We start from the raw sequence: 13,431 nt of genomic DNA on the forward strand, positions 1-13,431 counted from the left end.
CCCCTTTTTTCCACAAATACACAATAGCATTGAGCAATAGCACTTAGACTTATATACCGCTTCACAGTGCTTTACAGCCCTCTCTAAGTGGTTTAGAGAGTCAGCATATTGCCCCCAACAATCTGGGTCCTCGTTGATAGGACTTGCAATTCAATTCATCTGGTGAGCACCTATGTATGCCTGCATACTCTTGCTACAGCAGTTCTTATAAGCACATATATAATAAGCTATTTTGTAGTTGTGCCAGCTCTGTTTTAACTTTGGCTGTGTCACTTCCACTTTGGCAGAAAGTGCTAAATCTTCATGATTAGAGAGACATTTGTACATAGGAACAAACAAATGTTTGGACCGAAATATGTTCTTATCAGCAATGTTATTTCCAGACTGGCAGTGCCCTTGGCTGGCCCACAAAAGACATACTACAAGAGATAAAATAATGCATCCAATACTATTTCTAATTGCCACTCTCCTTCAGCAGATGTTGTTTTCCTGAGACAAAGTACTCTATGTTATCCTTATGGTCTGAAGCACTAGAAAAATGCTCACGTCTTATTTAAACATTTACATAAATGGCATTTCATATACATAGAAGATCGAAAAGGGCAGGCATTGTCTCCAGAAACATAATTTCAAACATCACAGGAAATCATTTAGTACAAGTTCAACATCTTTAAAATCCAATTTGTCTAAAACAATATCAGCACCGGCAACAAAATATTGACAGAATTATGCAGGCTAACAAAACTTCCAACACATTTTGCAGGGCGGCACGTCCCTGTTTAATGTTTCAAGTACTCCTCCATACAGGTAGCCCCTGACTTATGACCACAACTGAGCCCAAAATTTCTGTTGCTAAGCATGAAAGTTTTTAAGTGAATTTTAAGGTTTAAGGTTTATTAAATTTTGACCCATTTTATGACATTTCTTGCTACAGTTGTTAAGTGAATAACTGTTGTTGTTAAGTTAATAACAGGGTTGTTAAGTGAATCTGGCATCCCCATTGACTTTGCTAGTTAGGTTGTAAAAAAGGGAATCACGTGACCGCAGGAGACTGCAAACGTCATAAATATGAGTCAGCTGCCAAGTGTCCGAATTTTGATCACATGACCGTGTGGATGCTGCAAAGGTCATAAGTGTGAAAAACGGTCACAAGTCACTTTTTTCCAGTGCCACTGTAACTTTGAAGAGTCACTAAACAAACTGTTGTAAGTTGAGGGCTTCCTGTATTTTTTTCCATACTGCTCATTCCCTTCACCCTTTTCTTAACTTTCTTTTTTTTTTCTACTTTTAAAGCTTTTGGTAGGATGGAACAGGGAGGGAGAGGAAATCATATAGTTTTCAGGATGTGAGTAAGAGAAAATTCCTACCGTGACTTTCAGAATTAAATAGTCCCTTTTCTTGTTCTGAGGGTTTTTTAAAAAAATATTTTTATGGATATGCTGGAATTGCCTATAAAATCAAAAGTGCTGCTATTTTATTGTAGTTGAGATTGGATACCAGCTCCTACAGATAACAGAAAATGGAATCTTTCCCATGCTAGGTTAGCTCTTCTTTCATGTGAGACATTTTAAAAATAACCCTCCCTAATTACATTTCAGAAAAAACACAAGCCATACCAAAGGTTTAAAAGGTTGAATGGAGACTGTTTGTCCTATTACTTCATCTTTCTCATCCTCATCCTCATATCCTTCTAATTGTGGCATGGACAAGACCTGCTTAACCAGTTTGATATGTCATGATAATCTCCCCAGTCCATAAAACTTTAGTTGTTCAGGTTTTTATGTAGTGTTTTCCCTCTGATCCTGTTCTAGCATGCTTCGTCAATAACTTTGTCAATAACATGATTAAGGGCTGCTACCTGGCCAGCCCCTATCGGACATTTTGGGCTAGTAAGAATATACTGTACATACCTCCTCCATTCACCTTACTGGGTTTAGTTCTCAATGTCTATTTTGACTTGGGCTGTAGAACTGGAGAAGGCCACAAGTTTTCACAGATACATCTGTTTGCATAAGCATAACTAGCACTTTCTAAAATGCTTCTAAAATCTTAAGGAGGGTCCTTACATAGACAGGCTTATAGTTAACCTCTTTTGAAAGCTCACGATACAGTACTTTTATTGAAAAAAAATAGGGATCATGCTCTGTTGGGGTAATGCTAGTTCTCTACTGCACAGAAGTTCACTCTTAACTGGGAAAGAGCGTTGGGTTTCATCCACAATGGTCGTGTTGTGGGTTTTCTGCTCCTTTTGCTGAAAGAGGTTTTGTGTAGCTGTACTTTTCCCTTGTTTTTTTTAATTATTATTATTAGTTCAGCGGAGCAAGTGGCAACATTTTGCCTTGGTTACTTTGGGGTGCTTCCAGTCACACACCCCTCACTGTCAGCACTGTTATTCCCTTGTAGCATTAATCAAGGAAAGAAGTTGCTTGTTGTCAAATACTTCCTGCTGCTTCAACTGGGTGCCCTTCCTCTGTACCTGTGAAAGGATCAGATTGTTTTTGGACACTATAGCTTTCTTTAATATTAGACTGACTGGCACATAATATGCAATGGGCATTTCCATTTTTGTGAGTTGTTAGTTGGGTACCTTGAAAGATTGCCATTCTAAGTGCCTGTGTAGGTTTGCCTACTCCTCCCCTACCACACATTAAGGAGAGTGCATGGCCCTGGTTTTTGTTATTGGCCAGTGAGGCTTAAGAGGAGGGATAAAGAAGCAAGGGGATCTTCTCCTTCTCTTACATTAAGGTAAAGGTAAAGGTTCCCCCGCACGTGTGTGCTAGTCGTTTCCAACTCTAGGGGCCGGTGCTCATCTCCATTTCAAAGCCGAAGAGCCAGCGTTTGTCCAAGGACGTCTCCATGGTCATGTGGCTGGCATGACTAGACGCCAAAGGCACATGGAACGCTGTTACCTTCCCACCATAGTGGCCTCTATTTTTCTACTTGCATTTTTACGTGCTTTCGAACTGCTAGGTTGGCAGAAGCTGGGACGAGTAACATGCTCACTCTGTTACGTGGCACTTGGGATTCGACCCGCCAAACTGCTGACCTTCTGATTGACAAGCTCAGCATACTAACCCACTGAGCCACCATGTCCCTTCTCTTACATTATTTCATATTAAAACAATAAGGACTGTATCTCTTCTTGGTCTTATTACTGACACAGGACTGGGGTCAGGAACAAGGGACTGGCACAAGGCACTTTGATGCAACTGCCTAGCTGTGCTCATAGACCAACCAAGCATTTGCAATCAAACCCACAGAAGAGACCATGTGGGTTTTAGTAAATCCCTGTGCAAACAGGATTTTTAAAATAAAAAATGGAAATACAAACATTCTCTGAAAACTATATGGAATGGTATGCGAGCAAAAAATCATCATTTTTTTAAAGAATCCCATTCTTGGTTGTAAATGCCACCATTATATCTCTATCAGGCAGATATCAAATCACTGTCCAACCTTGATTACTTGACTTTTCCAGTAAAGATCTTCATACAGTGTTGGCCACAGTTATATTTTTTTATATATATTTATATTTATATACCGCCCTATTCCCGTAGGACTCAGGGCGGTTTACAGGGAAAAATTAAAAGTTAAAATACATCATATATAAATTAAAAACAATTAAAACTAAGATTAAATTAATCCCTGAACTTAACTAAAACCCCATTAATTAAAAATTAAAACCCCTCAGTTGATTACTCTCCTTTCTCCCACCACCGCATCCCAATTTAAATCTTACATTGGTTTAGCCATTCCATGCATCTGAAAAAGTGAACCAAAGTTCACAAAAATGTATGTATTTAATAAAATGCATTGTCTAAAGAGGTGCTACCAAACCTCTGCATTTAGGCTACCAGAGACTAACATGTGTCTCCTCCTACAGTGTTGTTTTGCCAGTGTTAAAAGTGGACACGATGGACTTTTGCCTAAACTATAAGTGCAAACCTGTTTAGTTCTGGTCATGGCATCCAACCAGTAGCCTCGCAACAATTACTAATGACTATTCATTATTCACTGGTTTCATTGTGCTGAAACTAGTTGACAAGAATTCTCACCCTGATTTTAGCTTGTAACACAGATGTATAATAATAATAATAATAATAATAAGTTGGAAGGGACCTTGGAGGTCATCTAGTCCAACCCCCTGCTCAGGCAGGAAACCCTATACCATTTCAGACAAATGGCTGGCCAGTCTCTTCTTAAAAACTTCCAGTGTTGGAGCATTCACCACTTCTGGAGGCAAGATGTTCCACTGGTTAATTGTTCTAACTGTCAGGAAGTTTCTCCTTAGTTCTAGGTTGCTTCTCTCCTTGACTAGTTTCCATCCGTTGCTTCTTGTCCTGCTTTCAGGTGCTTTGGAGAATAGCTTGACTCCCTCTTCTTTGTGGCAGCCCCTGAGATATTGGAACACTGCTATCATGTCACCCCTCACCCTTCTCTTCATTAAACTACACATACCCAATTCCAGCAACCGTTCCCTATATGTTTTAGCCTCCAGTCCCCCAATCATCTTTGTTGCTCTTCTCTGTACCCTTTCTAGAGTCTCAACATCTTTTTTACATCGTGGTGACCAAAACTGGATGCAGTATTCCAGGTGTGGCCTTACCAAGGCATTGTAAAGTGGTATTAGTACTTCACGTGATCTTGATTCTATCCCTCTGTTAATGCAGCCTAGCACTGTGTTGGCTTTTTTGGCAGCTGGAGCACACTGCTGGCTCATATTTAAGTGATTGTCCACTAGGACTCCAAGATCTCTCTCACAGTTACTACTATTGAGCAAGGTACCACCTATACTATACCTGTGCATTTGATTTTTCCTGCCTAAATGTAGAACCTTACTTTTTTCACAATTGAATTTCATTTTGTTAGATAGTGCCCAGTGTTCGAGTCTGTCCAGATCCTCCTGTAGCTTAAGCCTATCTTCTGGAGTATTGGCTATTCCTGCCAGCTTGGTGTCGTCTGCAAATTTGATGAGTTCCCCATCTATCCCCTCATCCAAATCGTTGATGAAGATGTTGAAGAGCACTGGGCCCAGAACAGAGCCCTGGGGCACCCCACTACACACTTCCTTCCATGTAGATGCAGTTCCATTGAGGACCACATGCTGAGTACGGCCTGTCAGCCAGCTACGAATCCATCTGGTGGTGATGCTATCTAACCCACATTTTCTATCTTATCAAGTAGTAGGTTGTGATCTATTTTATCAAATGTCTTACTGAAGTCCAAGTAAATTATATCTACAGCATTCCTCTGGTCCACTAGTTTTGTCACTTGGTCAAAGAATGCAATAAGATTTGTCTGGCATGATCTGTTTTTGACAAACCCATGTTGGCTTTTAGTGATAACTTTGTTCACATCAAGGTGTTCGCTGATTTGTTGTTTGATTATCTTTTCCAGAATCTTCCCAGGTATTGAGGTCAGGCTGATAGGTCTGTAGTTTCCTGGATCTATTTTTTTCCCTTTTTTGAATATGGAAACTACATCAGCTCTCTTCCAGTCCTCTGGTAGTTCCCCAGTGCTCCAGGATCTTTGAAAAATATAGTTCAGTGGTTCTGAGATCACGTCTGCCAGTTCCTTGAGAACCTTGGGGTGTAATCCATCTGGTCCTGGTGATTTGAACTCATCTTGGCTGGACAGGTGCTCACTTACCATTTTCTTGCCTATCTTAACTTGTGTTTCTATTCTGTTTTTTATGGCACTGGTTTTGGTAGGTTGGACTGTTTTTTCCCTTTGTGTAAAGACAGATGCAAAAACGCGTTAAATAGTTCTGCTTTCTCCCTGTTGCTTGTCACCTTCTTGCCACTTTCCCCCACTAATGGACCAATCATTTCCTTAACTTTTTTCTTGTTTCTTATATGTTGAAAGAAGCTTTTTTTGTTATTTTTGACTTTAGTTCATTTTGAGCCTTAGCTTCCCTCACTTCATCTTTGCAGGCACGGGCTATTTGCTGATATTCTGCCTTAGTTATGTGGCCCTCTTTCCACTTCTTATACTTATCCTTTTTATCTTTCAGTTTATCAGAGAGTTCTTTATGCAGCCATGCTGGTTTCTTTTGATGCAGTAAAACATTCCCGGTCCCAAGGAGAGCACAATTTCGTAATAGGTTCTCTGTGTATTTGCAGAAATGACACTTGGAAAGAAAAGGAATAGCAACTTCTTGCTTTCCATCCCATCTCAGGAATGCTTCCTAATATGGCAGATACCTTTGCACAGATTCACAAACTACCAATCTCCATCAAATTGCTGACAGGGAAGGAATAAAGTTTCATTGCTACACAGAGTCAATCAACAGGAAGAAATAAAAAAAAACACCAACCACTGGCATGTACTTAAATTTATTCAGAAGAAGGATAAAAGAAGGTTTCCCCAATCCCAAGGAAGTTTGAGTAGCTTCAAAAAGAGGAACAAAAAGGCCTCTTTCCTTCCCTTTTCCTCCTTAAAAGGAACTAGTAATGAGAAAACTGAATGCTTGGAGGGGCTTTTGAAGGTCAATGTGGTCCAATCACTTCCTAGTTAATGACTGTTCATAAAATTCTTGGAGGCCGCACACCTCATCTTTGTCCTTTCCCCCCAGCTCTTCCAAATGGATGCCATTTAGCACAATGCAACCACTGAAGTTAAAATTCTTTTATTTATCTTGCTATAAATATGGCTAACTGCTTGTCAACATTTTTATTGGCTGTGTTTCTCACCACTGTAAAAGCAGGCTGGTCTCTAGACCAATAAAGCAGGGTATGATTTTTGTAAGCCACTATTTTTTTTTTTAGTTGAGAAAATATTTAGGTGGTACGGTAATATCTCTATGGCTGGCTGGAGGTGAAAATACAGAAATATATTCAAGAAGAAAAGTTTCTCCACCCAGAACTAGGAAAGGACATTTTGTTTTGTGCGTATCAGGCATTTTGACTTGTAATTTTTGCAAAGTCAGAATAGAAATAAAATAAATGTGAAAAATCACCCCCAAAGCCTCTTTTGTGTAAAGTCCATGTTGTTAAGTCAACACTGGCCAAACAATATAAGCTAGTCTGTATTACTGAATCTGGCACATATACAAGAGACGTGCAGATGATGGTGAGAAAGCCTGATGCCCATCAGTTTATTAAATAAATTACAAATGGTGCTTATTCCATTCTCCAATCCATGATTCTATCACTCTCTCTCTCTGTGTGTGTGTGTGTGTACATGTATTTTAAAAAAGCTGTATTATATCCCCAAAGATAAAAGGCATTATGAGGCACCACTATGGTAATGAGGCAGAGTTTTTAAACCTTTGTGGTGGCATGACCCTTTAAACTTTCTAATAAGTTTTGCTTTCTCATTACTCTGGTATCATAGAGATCTGCTCAAAATAATACATTTTAATAAAGTTATAAATTGATACTCTCAAGAATTGCATGGTTTTGGAACGTGAAACTAACAGAAAAATCTTCCATATAAAGAATTCCTCTTGAGCTGACATTTCTTGATGATGAACGGTTTAAAAAATGATCCTGGTTGTTTTACTCAGAAAACTGAAGCCATAAGTAGAAATAGCTTAATATCCTTCTCAGATGTGGACAATGTAAGCAGGAGGATTGTTTTCCTTATTTAACTCTCCCATTTTGAATATGGTCGATACAATACAAAGATTATTAAAACAGTTCTTAAAGGCTTTAGTAGTTAAGAGATATTAGTGCTATATCTTGAAATCACTAGCCATATTTCTGTTTAGACCTGGCTTGATGAGATACAGTTTTGTGCCCAAAGTTCATCTGAATTGAATTGGTATTTGATCATATAAAAATCTGGGAAAATTCACATACATAATCAATAATTATGGGCATCAACTTCTATTGAAAATGATCAATAGAAGTTAAATTCTTCATAAGGTGCTTAGCAGCTAAGACAAAGCCAAATATTTTAATCCACTCTGCCTGGCCACACTCGTTGTCCAGAAATGCCAGAACCCGATCTGTCAAGTTTATTCCAATTAAAAAAGACTAAAGTCACTAAGATGGGAGTACCAGACCATCTTATTTGTCTCTTGAGAAACCTATATGCGGGTCAAGAAGCAACAGTGAGAACTGTACACGGAACCACTGATTGGTTCAAAATTGGGAAAGGAGTCCGGCAAGGCTGTATACTATTGCCCTGCCTATTTAACTTATATGCAGAGCACATCATGAGAAAGGCAGGGCTAGATGAATCAAAAATTGGAATTAACCTAAGATATGCAGATGATAGCATTCTAATGGCAGAAAGTGAAGAGGAACTAAAGAGCCTCTTGTTGCGGATGAAGAAGGAGAGTGCAAAACTTGGGTTGAAACTAAACATTAAGAAAACCAAGATCATGGCATCTGGCCCTCTCAATTCCTGGCAAATAGATGGGGAAGAAATGGAGGTAGTGACAGATTTTATTTTCCTGGGCTCCAAGATCACTGCAGATGGGGACTGCAGCCAAGAAATTAAAAGACACTTGCTCCTGGGGAGGAAAGCCATGACAAATCTAGACAGCACACTAAAAAGCAGAGACATCACCCTGCCAACAAAAGTGCGTATAGTCTTCCCAGTTGCAATGTATGGCTTTGAAAGGTGGACCATAAGAAAGGCTGAGCGCCAAAGAATTGAGGCCTTTGAACTATGGTGCTGGAGAAGACTCCTGCGAGTCCCTTAGACTGCAAGGCGATCAAACCGGTCAGTCCTAGAGGAGATCAACCCTGACTGCTCTTTAGAAGGCCAGAGCCTGAAGTTGAAACTCAAATACTTTGGCCACCTAATAAGAAGGAAGGACTCACTGGAGAAGAGTCTAATGCTGGGAAAGGTTGAGGGCAAGAGAAGAAGGGGACGACAGAGAATGAGGTGGCTGGATGGAGTCACTGAAGCAGTGGGCGTGAGCTTAAATGGACTCCAGAAGATGGTAGAGGACAGGAAGGCCTGGAGGAACGTTGTCCATGGGGTCACGATGGGTCGGACACAACTTCGCAACTAACAACAACAACAACAAAGTCACTATTACATATGCCATGCCTCCATGTCCCACTCCCTCCCTAGCTTGATTTTTAGGTGTGTGCCTCTCCCCAAAACTAGGGCTTATTTTGGGGGTAGGTCTTACTTTCTGGGAGTAGTTTGCCCTGCCACCATTGGTTTTCTCCTTGGCAGTGTTTTGATTAGGATATTGCTTTCTGCTTAATTGTCTGTCTTGTTGATAGTTCCTTAATTACAGTATTGTCTTCTGTTTCTATGAACCATCTTTAAACACCATTAAAAAAGAGACAATAAATGTTAAGAAAGAAAGAAAAAGACCTGAACATATCCTTTCAAGTAGCCAAAAATCATATAAGAAGGGATTAACACCAAACAAGCAAACAACAATACCCTAATTAAGGAACTACCAAGGAAAACACACATTCCTTCAACACTGTCCGAGCAAGCTACTATATATAAACAGGTAGCAAACCCACATTCTAAGATGTTCTAAGATGGCGGCGCCTGGAATGGCTGCAGCTGCATTGGCTCTTGAAGGGCTGTTTCCAGAGGAGGCAGAGGCGGAGAGGACCTGGAGCTTATGGAGCGAAAGAACTGGATGAGGCTGTCGGCAGGCCCAGAGGAAGAGAGAGAGAGGCTTTTGGAGGAGTTGGTGGCGGCGGCAGCATGCTCCAGGGGTGAAAAGAAGCAAGGCCTCTTTAAGGAAAAGGTGGAAGAGTCAGGATCAGAAAAAGGAAAGAATACAAGCTAACTTGAGGGCTAATCCACATGGAGCCCCATTTCCATCTGTCCTGTTTGCCATCGTTCACTCCCTAGAGACTAAAATGGACAATGTGAAATTTGAGCAGGCCCCGAACAAGGAGTATATATCGGAGGTGGTGACCCTTTGAGAGCTGTATGCAACGAAATTTCATTTTGATGTATGCCGATTGGTGTACATTCAAAGTGACAATAAAGTTATCATTAAAGTTATCATTATCACTAGCACTGATGATGTTACCTAGCCAGTAATGAAATGTCTACAAGCAAATAAACAAGCTTGGAGAGCACCAAGGATTTCCCAGCTCAACCCTGAGCTACAGATATTCTCTTCAATTGGTATCAATCCTGAATTTCACACTGTTCCAGTATAATCAGGAGTGGAAGATACCACTTCAAAGAACAAATCTCTGAATACCGATCAGTAAGATTAAGGAAAAAAAGCTAAAATAACAGTTCAAGAATTCTGATGAAAACTTTATCCTTTGGATGAAAAAAAAAACATATTCAAAATCTAGGCAAATAAAAAAAAAGTTGGATTCTTTCTTGTTTTCCTGTGTTCTTAAAAGTTAAGGTGAAAGAGGCCTGTTTCTTTTGAGAAGATGGGTCAGTCTATATCATTCATAGATCATTCAAATGACTTGTCTTTTTATTAATGTAAGAATCAACTCTAAGAGCAAAGCTTCTGGGGCAGGCAAAGTTGGAATAACAAAGAATGGGCAATTAGCGCTATTTCAGATGACAGTCTTGTAAGATTGGAATGGATGCAATTTTGAAGCCTCCTGATGAACTGCTCACAAATGACCTCTGCATTATGGGCTCCCTTGTCCCCTAAAAAGGTTAAAAGAGAAAAATGTACCTCCATCATTTTCTAATGCACAATAACCACCATTCAAAGCTCTGAGAAGATATTTCCAATTGTCAGAAAGATACCGAGCAGCACTTGCTTAACATCAAACAATCTGCCAAATGGAAGAATGAGATACATTCTTGAGTGCTTCAGCAAACTCCTGCTCACCCATCTGTCCAAAACCATTTTTCTACTTAAAACGTGAAATATTTTCTCACATCCACAGAGTTTTTCAGTTTGAAACAGCTGTTGTGAGAACAAATGAAGTCAGGAAAGCTTGGGATAGGCTGCAGGAAACTTTTTATAAACATCTGGAACCCACATTTCCAGACCCAATACACCAAACTATAAAAAGCTTGTATCTATTGGAGGACACCCAATGAGGTCTGGGGGGGGAGGTAACCTAGGCCAATTTGGAACAACACAGCAAAATCAGTAAGTAGAGAGCCAAGAGTATGGCTGATTCTAAAGAGGCCCTGTGTTCCGTAACATCCTTTGCATGTATTTGAAACAAACTGACCTTTTGGTGTATTTATCCTAAAGAGAACTCACCTGTACTTTTGGTGGTTTTATACCATGAATCCTGTGATAGAATTCTTGATTGAAAAACTACAGTTGTCAAATGCATACAAGGTACATAAATTAGGATAAAACATAATAGAGAGAAAATCCATTCAAATACCTATTAAAAGACAAATATTTCTTTGGATTAGCCAAAAAGAAACAAAGTCAGGTTAAATGAAGCAACACAAACTTATGAATGAATAAATTCAAGCTGACACTGGGAAAAAAGTTGATATGGCTATGGTCACATGGGAATAATTAGGACAGTAGATATTCATAAATTGCCCTCCTTTTTAAATTATAACAATACATTTTTACAAAAGTCTCAAAGGCTTGATAGCAGAGTTAGAAGGGGAACAACCCTCCCCCCAAAAATGTCTGTGTCTAAAATATATTTTATCCATGTTTTTCACGTATTATGACCATAGTTGATAAACATCTTGAAGGTAGAAGATGGACGCTTTAGGTTGTTCACACAGCTCTTGAATTTTCTGCCATGAAATGGCACGTTTACGGAATTCCTCGGGGATGCTATGAAATATTCATCAGCTTCAATTTGTAAATGGCCTAGCAACATACTGTGTAAATGAACCTCGAATAAAACAGCCACATTAAAATGGAAGGTAGCTACAAACAACACGTGTTTTGTGAGCATGGACAAGCGGCAAACACAAACAAAAAGATTTCTGCTTAGAAGCAATCATGACGTTGAACTACCGATGATGCCTTATATATATATATATATATATATATATATATATATATATATATATATATATATATATATATATATATATATATATATATATATATATATATATATATATATATATATATATATATATATATATATATATATATATATATATATATATATATATATATATATATATATATATATATATATATATATATATATATATATATATATATATATATATATATATATATATATATATATATATATATATATATATATATATATATAGGTATATATGTGTGTGTATATAAGAATACATATTACATGCATATTTTAAAACAAATTCTTTACTTTTTCAAATACAGCCTAAGGTGAAAGCTTTAAATGTGAAACCATAATGATCAGATAGGTCTTGAGCATGCACAACATTTTTCAGGAAGATCACCTCTTAGTTAATTATCTCTTCAAAGATGAAAATTACCTTTTTCAGTACCTCTTTTCCTTTAGGATTATTACCTTTTCCACCATTACCACTGCATAAAAGAAATTTATTATAGATTTGGTGCAATATTTACACATTAACCTATTTCTGAACGCAATGACATCCAGGACTGCAGATGGAATGTCAATGGATTTCCACAGGCATACCATATTTCTTTCGATGATATGTTTCTTTTTTACTACTTGGATTGTTTACAGGGATGGATTTGCTCTCAGATTTAATTGAATCTTACTTGCTGATGCTGAGGTAGGCAAGGAGGTCTGCAGGTCTGCAAAGCATTCCTGCTATTCTCAGTACCCTTATCAGAATGATCCACTCCAGAGAAAAGGATTGGACTGCAAAGCCATTTCAAAAACCTGCCAGAACAATCTTGGCAATCCTTGATATGCAGAGGCAATTAACTTCAGCCAGTTGGATCCTTTGTTACTATGGTAAACAATATACAAAAGTTGGCTGAGTAACCCAGACCCTAGCCTAAAACAAATCAGAATTACATCAGAGAGACAAAGAGAGAGAGAGAGAGAGAGACAGAGACAGAGACAGATAGAAAGTGTGTTGGGTTGTGTTCTCAACTGTGTTGGGAAGATACTGTATACCGTTAGTCAATATTCATTGCACAATAATGCACTAGCCTGCACATAATATTTTTAAAAAATGGATTATAAGCAAACATCACCATCTGGTGGCTGATGAGGAAAAAAATCTGGTTTTTCTCTCATCTGCTGTTATGAAGAAGGTCACACATTTGCTTAGATGTCTTTTTAATCAAATGGCAATATGGTGATTTGCCACTTTTCAAATATCAGTGCACAAATATCGATCCCTGACTCATCTCAGTCTCCTTAAATAAGATGAAAGAGATGTAGTCTCAAACCTTTTTAAATCAGGAAGCATGAGAATAAGGTAAAGGTCAAGGTTCCCCCACACATGCGTGCTAGTCGGTCGTTTCCAACTCTAGGGGCCGGTGCTCATCTCCGTTTCAAAGACGAAGAGCCAGCGCTTGTCCGAGGACATCTCTGTGGTCATGTGGCCGGCATGACTAGACGCCAAAGGCGCACGGAATGCTGTTACCTTCCCACTGCAGCGGTCCCT

This window comes from Vipera berus (genome assembly GCF_964194415.1).
Source record: "Vipera berus genome assembly, chromosome: 3".
Lineage (NCBI taxonomy): Eukaryota > Metazoa > Chordata > Lepidosauria > Squamata > Viperidae > Vipera > Vipera berus.